A 13,086-nucleotide genomic window follows, 5' to 3' on the forward strand; every position below is an offset into this window, starting at 1 on the left:
TATACATACAGCCTGCTGCCTGCAAAACTTTTCTGGGGCGTCAGAAATCTGTTGTCTACCAACCCACCCCAATTTTCTTGGACAAATGTTCCCATTAAACTTTAATGTTTTCTAGTTTTAGGTCTTCACACCTGTGTCCATGGTGCAGCTGAAACATCTGTTCTTCACTTTTGCAGCTGGAAGCTGGAGTCCCTTTCTCTCCTACATGTAGTGTAAAAAAGGTGCCAGTTATGTTTGAATTGGGTCTGGGAGAATTCTCATTATTCTCCCCCACCCCACTCCCCAAAAAGAGAAAGACTTTACACCTTGCCTGTTGTGATTATAGTGAACAGGCATCTGTTCTGCCCCTAAGGGAGCAGTGACAACCCGCTTGGCCAGAAATAATGTGCTAAAGATTGGGACATCCAGATCTCAGTGAAAAGGAGAACAGAAATGAAATTAATTTTGTTTTGGCTTTCTCTTTATTGAGTATATAATTCCCTTGTCACATCCTTTAGCTATATGCTTCACCCCTCAGGCTTTAAGTCTTAATTTTACTGAAATCTCTTGCTCACAACCTTCCTGCAGGCAGGGCTGAAACACTGCACGGTGGAGCAATGCACCAAAACTAATGGAAAACAGAATTGTATTTTTCAGGCTTTAACATGGGGCCTGGAAAAACTATTTGACACCACGGGTTGTGCAGCTGCTGGGGAAAAGTGCTTTTGTGCCAAGAGAAATGTTCCCAAACTGCTGCTGGCCCTTGTTAAAGCTGAATGTATTTCTAGCTCTGAGTGTAGTGAATATTTGGTGACAAGCGTTGATGACAGCTTTTTAGGTGTTACAGCTTTAGAGGCAGAACGAGTTCTGAGCAATTGCTTACTCCATAGGCTAGATCCGTCCTGTTTGATAAGTGGAGGTGAAGATTTATAAGCAAAATGGTAGGAGTCCAAAGGCCTTTAGGAACTGAAGGGTGGCAAAAAGTAATTTCTGTGAGCCTTTGGTGTTCTGCCCCAGTGTTGAGGATTTTATCATTTTCTCATGCCTTAAATATTACTTTAATGAGAATAACTTTCGTTGTTGTTGTTGCTTATGTGCAGAATCATTGTGCTGTAACTACTAAGTCTTCGTTTTTGTCCAGAGATGGAAGGAGCAGGCTTGTCTGGTATTACGTCCACTTAGCGTAGGATCACAAAATTACCAAAACTGGATTCTCAGCAGAGTTCCTTTCTGCAATAAAATAAAAGATAAAGTTCATAGGTGACTAAGTGGACAAGATTTCAAACCATTTTCTCTTCCTTTTGCTGCACTTATTTTTGTTGAAAAAAAGATTTCCCACCATTATGCTCTCTGAATTGCCCTGTCAGAGAACTCTTTTTAGCTGTATTTTACCAAATGTCTAATAGATGCTGAAACCTTCAGCCAAGAGAGCCTGGCCTTTGTGGCTGCGTACATACATACACAGATCTCAGCCAGCCTCTGCTGAGTACAATACCATAAAACCACAAAGTGTTCAGTTTCCAAGGAAACAGTGAGCTCCACTTTTTGACAAATGTACACAATTTATTACTCATTTCTACAACCACACTGGTTTCTAACCATTTTTCTGCAGCTAGAATAGTATGTGTTTTCTAACACAAAACGAGAGAAGCTGGCTCTTGCTGTAGGACAGAGCTTTCTCCAGGATCACCATGGTTTCACCCTGTCAGCGGATTTCACTTGTTCGTGAACCTCACGAGAAATGGTGTTGGATGCGTGTGGTTCAGAGGTGACCTCCACAGGAAGTCAGCCAGCTGGTGGTCCAGTGACCTTGGGCCGCCTATCTAAGGGTGTGCTGATAAGCCCTCTCTGAGATTTCCAAAAGCTCTTAGGCACCTCTTTCACTTTGAAATCAACTCATTACCACAGCTGCAGCCTGTCAGGGAAGTGAAGTGAGAGCTAACAGAAAAATCTTTCCCTCTATTATTTGGATGTGCCAAGGGGAAAAGTATGGCACTTGTTCTTCCCACCTCTCCCCACCTCGCACCAGAGGAGTGCTGAAGTGCTCAAGAAAGTACACGGATGGGCGGCCTGAGAGCCACTCTGTGTTAATGTCACCACCACTGCCAAGAGCATTTGCTGAGATTATTGGAGATCACTCAGGTTGGAAAATTGTTTTACGGTGGAAGTACTTTATTCTACCAAAAAATGCCAAAACCAGGAAGGTCCAGACAGGCAAAGCATTGGGCAGTGGTGGTGAACCTTTCATCTCACTTCTGGCTGTGTTTTAAAAAGCCTTGGATTTACTTTTTTTTTCTTGCTGGATCGCTGATGGTGTCAACACCTTGCCATAGATGTCCCATGGGTGCCCTGACCACTGCTCCTGTTCTGAAGTCACAGAATCACACAGAATCACAGAATGGTTGCGGCTGGAAGGGACCCAAACTCGTGTTCAGGAGCCCCTGCCCCAGGGACAGGGCAAAGTAGACAGCATGGGATTTTATCTGTTGGCTGAGTGGTGATGAAAGTGGCTCTCACTGGTCAGACTGGTCAGACTCACCAGCAAAATACAGTCAGGGTGATGCATGATGTTTCCCCAAGGCAAGCATCTGCACACAGAGTAGCACTTTGAAGCCTGGTATTTGGACAGTCAGAACAAAACTGTGCATCTGAAACCACTGAGAGATAATTGAAATAACCACAGAGAGTCCTCCACCAGGCTTTGAAAGCCTGACTTTTAGAGGCTCATTGTGCCTGAAAGAAATGCTTCAGGCTGAAGCAAGGCTTATTTTTATGCCCTTTTACAGTACAGAACATAAACACTCTCAGTAAGGCGACTTACATATTTAGCACTTGTGGTGAAATGGAGGACGAGGAAGCCATTAGCTGGCACATGCTGCATCCCTGCTGGAGCAGCGCAAAGCTGTGGATTGCATTAAGGGCAGACACAAGAGGACTGTGCTTGAAAACCCCAGGGTGAATACTGTAGGATCTGCTTACCCTGAAGGGTTGAATGGCAAGCAGATAACACACATTTTAACCAGCGGCATTGCTGCAGATTTAGAAAGCCACAGTTCTAATTTCAGTTCTGAGCAGAAAGGTTTAGAAGAGAGCTACAAGGCTACAGTTTTTATCTAGATAAGAATTGGACTGGCATTTGGCTTTAAGGCTTAGGGACAAATGAGAGTTACAACTGGAAGTTCAGGTTTTTAATTAAGTTGCTGATATCCCATAACTGAGCCTGCTAAGTTCTCAGATCACCATGCCAGAAATTATACATTTCCGTTGTTTTTGACCATACAAGAATGGGCAGTCCTGGGCAGTCCTGGCCAAAACAGGAAAAGAAACACCTCCAAGCATCCCTCTTAGCCCCAAACCAGCACAAATTCCTATCTGAGAATCCCATACTCTACAAAGTGAGCAAAATGGTGGAGGTTCTGGAGGTTCTAGGTTTCAAGTCTGGTCCGTCTCTAATTGTCATGGATCAGGACTACCATACACTGACTTCATGCTGATGGAAGCTTTCAAAGTGCCATCACTTCTGATTAAATTTTCTCCTTTTTCTCCTGAGCATCAACCCAGGCTGTTTTCCCAAGAAATGCACAACTTGGCTGCATACTATCTATGATCAATCATGAATAGCCTAGAAAAAAACAGTTAAAATTTTACCTCGGGCTGCAGACTGTGAAGGACCTGCCATTGCTACCATTAAGGTAACAGCAACTGGCATCACAAAAATATACTTTTATTATACTTCTGTTTATGGTACAAAAATATGATAGTTTTTGAGTTTCAGTATGATTTGTTGGTTTTGTTGTTGTTTTGTTTGTTTGTGAGAATTGGATCTTTTAATTAGGTTAATTGCTTTCTTCTTTAAGTTTATATACACTGAATTTAATCAATGTACCACTAAATTTGATAAAGTTCTGTGTGACCCGTCCTGTTTTTTTTTCATAACAGATGGTAGCTGAGGAGGAATTTGGACTAGATGACCTCCAGAGGTCCTGAATTTTCCCATTATCATAAAGAACTCTAGGAAAGCTGTGATGAGAAGTTTGGAACCTGAACACCCATGTTGCTCTAATGTCACCACAGCGGGCAGACCTTGCATCCTTTTGTGGCACTGCAATCTCTCAGAAAAGAAAGAAAATTTAAATGACACAGTGGCTGACAAATATACAGCCTATTGTCTTTCTTCATATTGACATTCTTATTTGCAGTTGTGTTTTCTAATGACTATATATGATAATTGTATCAAGTTCAATTCAAGGCAATTGCCTCATGCCATGCAAATATTGTTTTACAGTAATAAAAAGTAATTTTTGGAAGCTCACAAATAACTGTCTCAAGTTATTCCAAAGCCAAATTGAAGTGTTAATGTGGTTAGTGAAAATGATTTTGAATTAGCCACATTATTAGCTTTTCAAGAGACAGAAAGAAATTGGAATTCTCGTGGGTTAAAGGATTTGGCTGTGAGAAAATATTTGCTCAGGCACAAGAATGTCATTAAGGGGATGAGGAAGTGATGCTGGATATGTTTCTTTATCTCACTCCATGATTTTGTTTCTAAAGCTTTATTTGCCTACCAGGATACAGAGGGGCATCGGTAAAACATGGCTGAAAAAATATCTGTCTAACAAAATCAAAATATTAATTGGCTGGGACTCAAATAAAATTCAGACCCAGAAGTGGTCAGAAATATATACCTTTTTCATGTGCAAAAATTATTTTGACATACTCTTTAAAAATGCTAATGGAGTGACAAATTCTGGAAGAAAAGATCCTAAAAATCAATGATCAGAACAAAAAAGGAGGCCCTGCTATGTATCCCAATAGCTCATGCAGATACAGGTTAATTTTGAACTGACCTAAACCAGAATGTTGACCACAAATAAAATCTTAGGAGATAATGTTTTTTTATTACTAGTGGTAGATCAAAATGTTGTAGAAATAATATTATTACCTCCTTCCCCCATGCTCCCCCCAGTAATTTTCAGAAGTACATTTTCTATTCAGAGACACTTCTAAAAAAGAATAAAGTAAAAATTGCTGACTAGCTCTCTATACTGGAAAGGAGTCCATTCTGGCAACACTTTCTTCCATCCCCTGACAGTTTTAACGCTGTGCCAGGAAATGGGGTCACATACATTTATCCATGCTGGTCCTGTGCCATCATGGCATTATAGATGCTAGAAGGTCAAATAAATACTAAGCCTTCTTGTAACAGCCTCATCCTGTCATGTGAATAAAGTGGAGTTTATAATTTCATTTTAAATAATGAAATTAGCTGATCACCCTGTTGTTTGAACCCTGCTGAAGAAGTCAGTTAGTGTTATCACAAATGTGAATGATGGATGAAATAAACAGCAGGAGAACAGAGATGGCATTTCTTTTCTTTCTTTCTTTCCTTTTTTTTTTTTTTTAATGCGGAAAAGAGAAGATGATGTTCTCCAGCTGTGTAGAAAGAGTTCAAATCGCAATCACTACCCCATTTTGCACAAACCACTGGATTCTTTGGAGGGCTGGTTAGTATTCAGATAGTTAATGAAGAGCAAAGGAAAATTACTATTTTTACTAAAGACATACTTCATTTTGCTGGCTGGAGTTAGCTTATATTGCTGGGAAATGTGTCATACTCAATTTGTTCCTATAAAGCGGGGGAGATAAAATAGTTTGAAGTATTACAAGCTAAGCTTTACAGTGGGGTGTAACTCAAACTCCCTTGGAAAAAGAGGGGAGTTATGATAATTTGGAAAGTTCCTCATGAGTTCTGGTTGATATTAAGAAATTGATGTGCCATGAATGACTGTTCTAATCTGCCATTTGATTATGGGACTGCATGCTCTGTAGGATCATTGCAGTTCCATATTTTCATTTCCGATGGTGGTAGGCTGTTGGCTGAAACTGGGGGAATTTGGCCTAAAAATGTGTGAATTCAGAGAACAGAATCTCTGCCCAGGAGAAAGGAGAGGCACTAATGGTCTCAATTGCATCAGGCCAGACTCATCCCATATTCTGTGTCTTAGCATGGCGTCAGAAAAAAAAAAAAAAAAAGCCATGGGAAGGGTGCAGTAATACTTTCCCACAATACTTTGAGTTGCAGAAGTAATCTGACTTGCCTCAGGGCAATTCTCCCCTCTGAAAACCTGCTGCATGCTAATGCAGCCAAGGAACATACATAGGATCCTGTTATTTTTTATTTAGGTATGCAGACTGCCTGTGTACAAAGCCATGGTCCCCAGCCTGCGGCTGGTGATCAACAAGTTGTTTACCTGGCCTCTGACCTTGCTTGCAGAGACAGGAAATAAAGAAGTTAATTTGGAAATTTGCAAGGGAATTCGCAGGGGAGCTCAGAGGGGAAGGAGATGCTTGCGGCATGATATGTGGTCAGCACAAAACATGTTGCTCAAGAGCTACGGGAGTCCAAAAGGAGACCTACTCGGCAGTATCTGCCGAAACTAGTCTTTGTCTTTCCATGAGGCATTTCTAAATCCTTGTAGAGCTTCTCAGCTTGTTTGCTTTCACTACCATACCTCTCTGCAGGGATGACTGGAATTGGAGGCTGCATTACAGGCTGAGCTCCGGCAAGGGATTAGTTTAACTACTGAGAAGTCCAGGAGGTCAGCCCGGGTGCTGGGAATCTGATGATCCTGGGCTGGGAAACTGCAGTTCTGCAAAAAGCTACCAGAGAGGTCACAAAGTGGGTAAAAGAGCAGGACAATGTTTGCATCCCAGCACAGTGAGACCAAATTTCTTAGGTTTGAGTAGCTGTAACAGAGCCACCAGTTAAGTGGCAGAAGATTTTGTGCCATCTGGGTTGGCACAGTCTCATGAACCACTGTTGCCTGCCCCTATGAGAATGCTTCTTAGGAGGATTTGAGAAAGGTTGTCTGTTATTAAAATTCAGGTAGCACTGGGCTTTATCAACTGTTAAAAAAATTATCAAGCCATGGCTCATCAATACTCACAGCAGGCAGTGCTGTGGGCTTCTGCTCAATTTCAGATAATAGCAATGTTGCCACCATATTAACGTGAAAGATGGATGTGAATTAGAATATGATTAATCATTGTTGGCCTTGTTTGGCTGATGCATGTTTGCTTTTTAGGTAATATATATGTATGACTTTGTTGGATGCACGAATACCTATTATGCATGTACAGCCACACAATTTCTTTCAGGTTTAGTTAAATAGAATGAATCATTTTGAAGGGAGTCAGGCACTTTGAATACTTTACATTGACATCACAGACAAGAACAAAACTTAACAGTATGCCCACACATCATGTGTATGCAATTTTTAGCAGCATTCTTTTTTATTATCAAAAGCAACCACAGGTGATTTAAATCATTGACATGTTACAAAGATTCCATATACTTTTGCTTATCTCTATTCCTATAGCTTTTTTTTTTTTTTTTTCAGTCATGGAAAGGTGAAAGAAAGGCAAGAGTTGTATTTAGTGAGACCCTGATTCTTCAGAACCTTTATAAATACAATTTTTCTGACAAAGATCTACACAATAATGGTGTAAAACACAAATCTACTTCTTCATGCCTGAAACAGACTGACAAGGAAATAAAACTCAGATGATTTTCCATTTCTTTTCGGGTCTTACCAGTACCCTTGGCTGGGTAGATATTTAAATATGGATTTGCAAATAGATATTTCCATGAGGCTGTAGCATCTATGAATTTTGAAAACAGGAAGTTTATGTAGAGGTGAAAAATATCAAAAGTTGCTTCAGGCTCCGTGGTGTCCACTTACATAGCCTAAAGAATTTCTCCAGCTCTCTGGATTCGACGTGTATCTTCTCCTTTGAATATGATTGTAGGCAAACTGGTTCTGATCTTTATATTACCAGTCAGCAAAAGCCTCTGAGCCGTTCTAAGGTGCTATGTAGTTGTGCATCCAACCTTTTGGTGGAAAGCTAAAATATTCTGATAGTACTTACCAGAGCTCAGTTTCAGGTATGTAAAACCCTACTCTACCTATAGGTCAAAGTCTCAGGAAAAAAAAAAAAAAAAGTCTTTGATGTGACATAGTTTGGTCTTTAGGAAAAAGAAGCATTTGTTTCAAGAGAATCTCAAGGGATGAGTCTCAGATGAAGATTTGGACTCATACAGGCAAATGTTAGCTCAAGTCACTAGAACTGCAGCTTTCTTGAGCAACATGGATATTTTCAGTGGAAAAAAAAATCTGCTGAAAACAGCTTTGGGCTCATAGATAAATTTGAAAATTGTATTTGTATTAGTCCCTCATGCCCAAACCAACCCTTTCAGAATGAACCCTGGCCTTTGACTTTCTCAGCAACATCCATACATATCTTTGGCTGCTGCAGCCACAGCTGTGAGGAGCAGCAGTGAGACTCAAGCCAAGCCAAGAAGACTGGACAAAAAGTCACATTCTCTAGTTTTGTATTGAAGAACACTTCACTTTTCTTGGCAACAACCCTAGGACTTTAAGACTTACTGTTGCCTTTCTGAGCTTTAGCTAGGATACCCATGAGAGGAACCACACCATAACCAGTGAGACAGGAACTCAGAAATGCTGAGCTGTTTCACCAGCCCAGAATCTTTATTTCAATCCACCAGTTTCTCCCCACCCAAGTTATAATGATATTTCCTAATCCTCTCTTCCAGGAGGTGGAGACTTAAATGTTGTCTGGAGTTCCTGACAAGATCAGTTATCATTTCTAATATCCTTGTTCTGCTAAATTTCCATTTCCTGGATGGATGTGTGAAGGGTGTATATTCTTGTGTACGTGTATGTGTAACTGCACGTGAATGTTACAGCTCTTCAGGCCATATAGTTATATGTCTCCACATGTGTTTAACTTCCTCTGATGTTAATGGAAGATATAAATGCCTTTGTGGACAGATGTTTAAGAGAAGGGAATGTTTACCTAAGTGGATGTCACGGTTTTGGCTGGGATGGAGTATATTTTCTTTGTAGAGGCTTGTATGATGCTGTGGTTTGTATTTTTGATGAAAGTAGTGTTCATAACACACCGATGCTTCACCTGTTGCAGAGCAGTGCTTACACAGAGACAAGGGCTTTCAAGCTCCTCGTGCTGCCCTGCCAGGGAGGAGGCTGGGGGTGCACCAGGAGCTGGGGGGGAACACAGCCAGGACGCCTGGCCCAGGCTGGCCAAAGGGAGGGAATTATAGAAGAGCTTGGGTTGGAAGGGACCTTAAAGATCCCCTAGTTCTAACCCCCCTACCATGGGCAGGGACACCTCCCACCAGACCAGGTTGCCCAAAGCCCCATCCAGCCTGGCCTTGAACGCCTCCAGGGATGGGACATCCACAGCTTCTCTGGGCCACTTGTGTCAGTGCCTCATCACCCTCTGAGCGAAGAATTTCTTCCTTATATCTAATCTAAATATACCCTCTTTTAGTTTAAAGCCACTTGTCCCGTCACTACACTCCCTGACAAAGAGTCCCTCCCCAGCTTTCCTGTGGGCCCCCTTTAGGTACTGGAAGGCCACTGTAAGGTCTCCCCAGAACCTTTTCTTCTCCAGGCTGAACAACCCCATCTCTCTCAGCCTGTCTTCATAGGAGAGGTGCTCCAGCCCTCTGATCACCCTCGTGACCCTCCTCTGGACTTGCTCTAGTAGGTCCACATCCTTCTTTTGCTGGGGGCCCCAGACCTGGATGCAGCACTCCAAGTGGGGCCTCACAAGTGCAGAGTACAGGGAGACAATCACCTCCCTTGACCTGCTGGCCATGCTTCTTTTGATGCAACCCAGAATATGGTTGGCTTTCTGGGCTGCAAGCGCACTCAGCCAGCTCATGTTGAGCTTCTCAATATAACATACCATGTGGCATCATGCTCAGCAATAAAAGCTAGGATAAGAAGGAGGAAGGGGGGGGGGGGGTGACGGGACACGGGACACTGGGAGTGATGATGTTTGTCTTCTCAAGAAACCATTATGCATGTTGAGCTCTGCTCTCCTGGAAGTGGCTGAACATCTGCCTGCCAATGGGAAGTAGCAAATGTATTCCTTGTTTTCCTTTGCTTATACATGCAGCTTTTGCTTTACCTCATAAACTGTCCTTATCTCAACCCATGAGTTCTCACAGTTTTACCTTTTTGATTCTCTCCCCCATCCCACCTGGGGAGTGTAAGCGAGCAGCTGTGTGGTACTCAGCTGCCTACTGAAGCTAAACCACAGCAGTGGACTTTTCCTGTTGATACATTTTATCACATTTCTATAAAAACATTTATTACTGTGGGAAATTATCAGAAAATCGTCTTAATGAGCTTATCTAAAATCTGTTTCAGACTGCGTAATCAGTGAGTAGTTGAGAGAACCAGAAAGATCTCAGCTTTCTAAAAGCATAGGACCTCTTTGGTTTAATCACATGCACTGCTGCAATGTGGGCAAGCCCCAAAGGCAGAACAACCGTGGCCTTAGCACCGCATCCTGGCACAAGTCTGGTGCCACTCATGATCCCTGCTAGTGTACAGGCACACAGAGCTCAGCAAGTGTGTTATGAAGCCCTTCCATGACCACAGATTGACCGTGTATTTAAGACAGCTGATCTCAAACCAGAATGTGCACAGCAACGCTCAACATCATGTACTGGATTTAATGAATGTCATCAACAGATGTGAAGATGTATGGGAAACCACCATCCTTAAAAATTAGTATATATATAAAAGAAGTTAATCAAATGGCAATGACTTTAGTGCTAGGTTGACCACTGCAATTTAATGTTAATAACATATCCATTCTCTTTCATTTGCACTTTTAAATTGCAGTTTACTCTTTAGTTCAACCAGAATAAAATACTACGCAGGAAGAAAATGCATTTCTGTCATAGCCTCCTTTGAACTCACACTATGAGTTATAGAAATTGTTAAAACCATTAGTGTGAACATTGTCCTTTTTGGATTTGTATATATCTTCCAGTGAGAAACTGAGAAGATTCTTTAGTATTCGGATACCGGAAAGATAACAAAAGAGAGAACATGAGGGAGTTGTATCATGTGGAAGCTGTGAAGTTGAATGGGGTTTGTGAACACTCAGTGGTCAATATGAAATAATAGGACTCCAGAAGTGGTTTTAAATGAATCTGAACTGTTTTTCTTCAAAATCTTTACACAGAGCAGTTAAAAGAACATGAGCTAGAACACCTACTTTGTACCTGCATCATCAACAAAAACACAATTTCCTGTAGACTACTGGAAATTTCAGGCAATTATAATTACAAGTCAGAAAGAAACCAGAGGCCAGCTGGACCCTGTGAAGTACTGAGTCACAGCCAGGTTCACATGGCACTCACCAGGGTCTTGTCCTGCTCCACTTCTCCTGGCCCACTGGTGCAGAGTGCAGTGAGCTGAGGCACACATTGTTCCTGGCTCAGCATCATCATCACCGTGGTGATGGAGATATGGCAACAGGAATATGCTTTGTAATGGAGCACCCAGGGGTCTCCAGGGAGCAGAGGCAGAAGCAGAGGGACTCTGCCAAGGTCCCTCTGCTTGCCCAGGAAGCAGGTGCTGCAGTGTGGGCAAGCCCCAAAGGCAGCACAACGGTGGCCTTGGCACTGCATCTTGGCACAAGGCAGGTGCCACTCATGATCCCTACTAGTTTACAGGCACACAGAGCTCAGCAAGTGGGTTATGAAGCCCTTCCATGATCATAGACTGACCTTTACAATGTGGATTGCCTGAGGGACAGACTTTGGGATCAGGCCACACGCTGCAACTTTCACTCAGACATTTCCCCTTTGTATTTTCCGTCTTTTGCCATACACACTACTATACTTATACTGCTATGAAGGTGTAGTAAACACCAAGTAACATAGCTTTTGTACAACCATAATTACCTGATCCACCCAGGGCCTAGCACTGTCTTCCAAATGTTCTTCAGTTGGGACCCTACTTCTGCTAATGGACCTTACTTTTGCTAGTCCATTATCCCAAAATACAAAACTTCATGTATGCTAAGGTTCTTCTAAAGCATGGAGAGTGAAAACTGTTTGGGGAGCTACAGCTCCATTCCTCTGCAGTACCAAGCCAACTGCAAGCCCTTGTGGATTGGGCCTTTACTTGGTCACGTAACTCTTGTGTTCAAAACAACACATTCACCATGCACTACTTACTCTTTTGTGTCTCTTTGCATTCAAAATCTACTTTTTTTTTCCGTATTTTTTTCCTGTCTTAATTCATATGCTTTTCTTAGTCTCTTCTGTTTTCCTCTTCATTTTTCATATAGTGGATTCTTTTCCTCATAGCCACAGCTTATTTAATTTTAGCTTTTCCTCCTTTCTGTGCTTTTTCTCTCCTTTTAAATGCATATTTATCTTTTAATTAAATCACCAGGAGGCATATTTAGAGCCCCCAGGGTTCACTTTGAACTACAAAAAGGAAAAGGCTTACTCTGTGCTATAAACAAAATGTTAATTTGAATTAATTGAAGGAAATGCTTTGCCTGTGATAGACTTGTTTCTGAATAATTAATCATTTCAGCCAGAAGAGTAAACATTATGGCCCTGGATTTTGCTTCTGATTCTACCAATGTCAGTCTGGAACAGCTTTGCTGATATGAGCTGAATTATTCTTATTTTGATACTGGTTTGGGCAAAAACAAGGTCTGGCCCCAAATCATCATGGGGGAAACACCTTTTGGTCTGTGTCATATCTAAACACTGTGTGGTGCTATAGGTGTTCTCCCTGACACCTAGGGCCTCATTTTTAAGAGGAATGGCTTCCCTCCTCGTTGCTGATATGCAGTGGTAGACAGGGTAGGCAGCTGGGGTGGCTGGAGCTCAAGAGCCTGTTGGCTGAAGGAGAACAAGCAATTGTGGGATGGTAAGATCCTACCTAGGGAAGGGCCCAGTGACCAGGAAAAGGCTGTGGGGAGTAGAGGGTAGGGGCATGTGCCACCAACCCTAACATGTCCCTTGGCTCCTCGAGGTATTGGCCTGAAGGTAACTCTGCCATGCAAGCCTCTGACTTGCGGTCCAGCCCCACATCTCCAGTTTGAAAGAAGAAATAAGTAGCTTTTTCTGCTTTATTTATCCTTCCTGTGAATGCTGAATTCCTTGGCTCTTCACAAATATGACGTGGAAGAGAAGAAAGACTGAATAAAGCTGAGGGAGAGGAAGCTCCTCTAAAGAGC

General features: G+C 42.1%; 1 long non-coding RNA gene across 1 annotated transcript; it reads right to left on the minus strand.

The window, feature by feature from the left end:
• Positions 1-643: 643 nt before the first annotated feature.
• LOC106039017 (uncharacterized) lies at positions 644-11,359 on the minus strand. The gene is made up of 3 exons (XR_001208980.3): positions 11,246-11,359; positions 6,492-6,639; positions 644-1,209 (listed from the first exon to the last, which is right to left on the minus strand). It is a non-coding gene; the product is annotated as an uncharacterized lncRNA (long non-coding RNA).
• Between the last annotated feature and the right edge of the window lie 1,727 nt (positions 11,360-13,086).

The sequence above is a fragment of the Anser cygnoides genome, chromosome 2 (assembly GCF_040182565.1).
Source record: "Anser cygnoides isolate HZ-2024a breed goose chromosome 2, Taihu_goose_T2T_genome, whole genome shotgun sequence".
NCBI classification, from domain to species: Eukaryota; Metazoa; Chordata; class Aves; order Anseriformes; family Anatidae; genus Anser; species Anser cygnoides.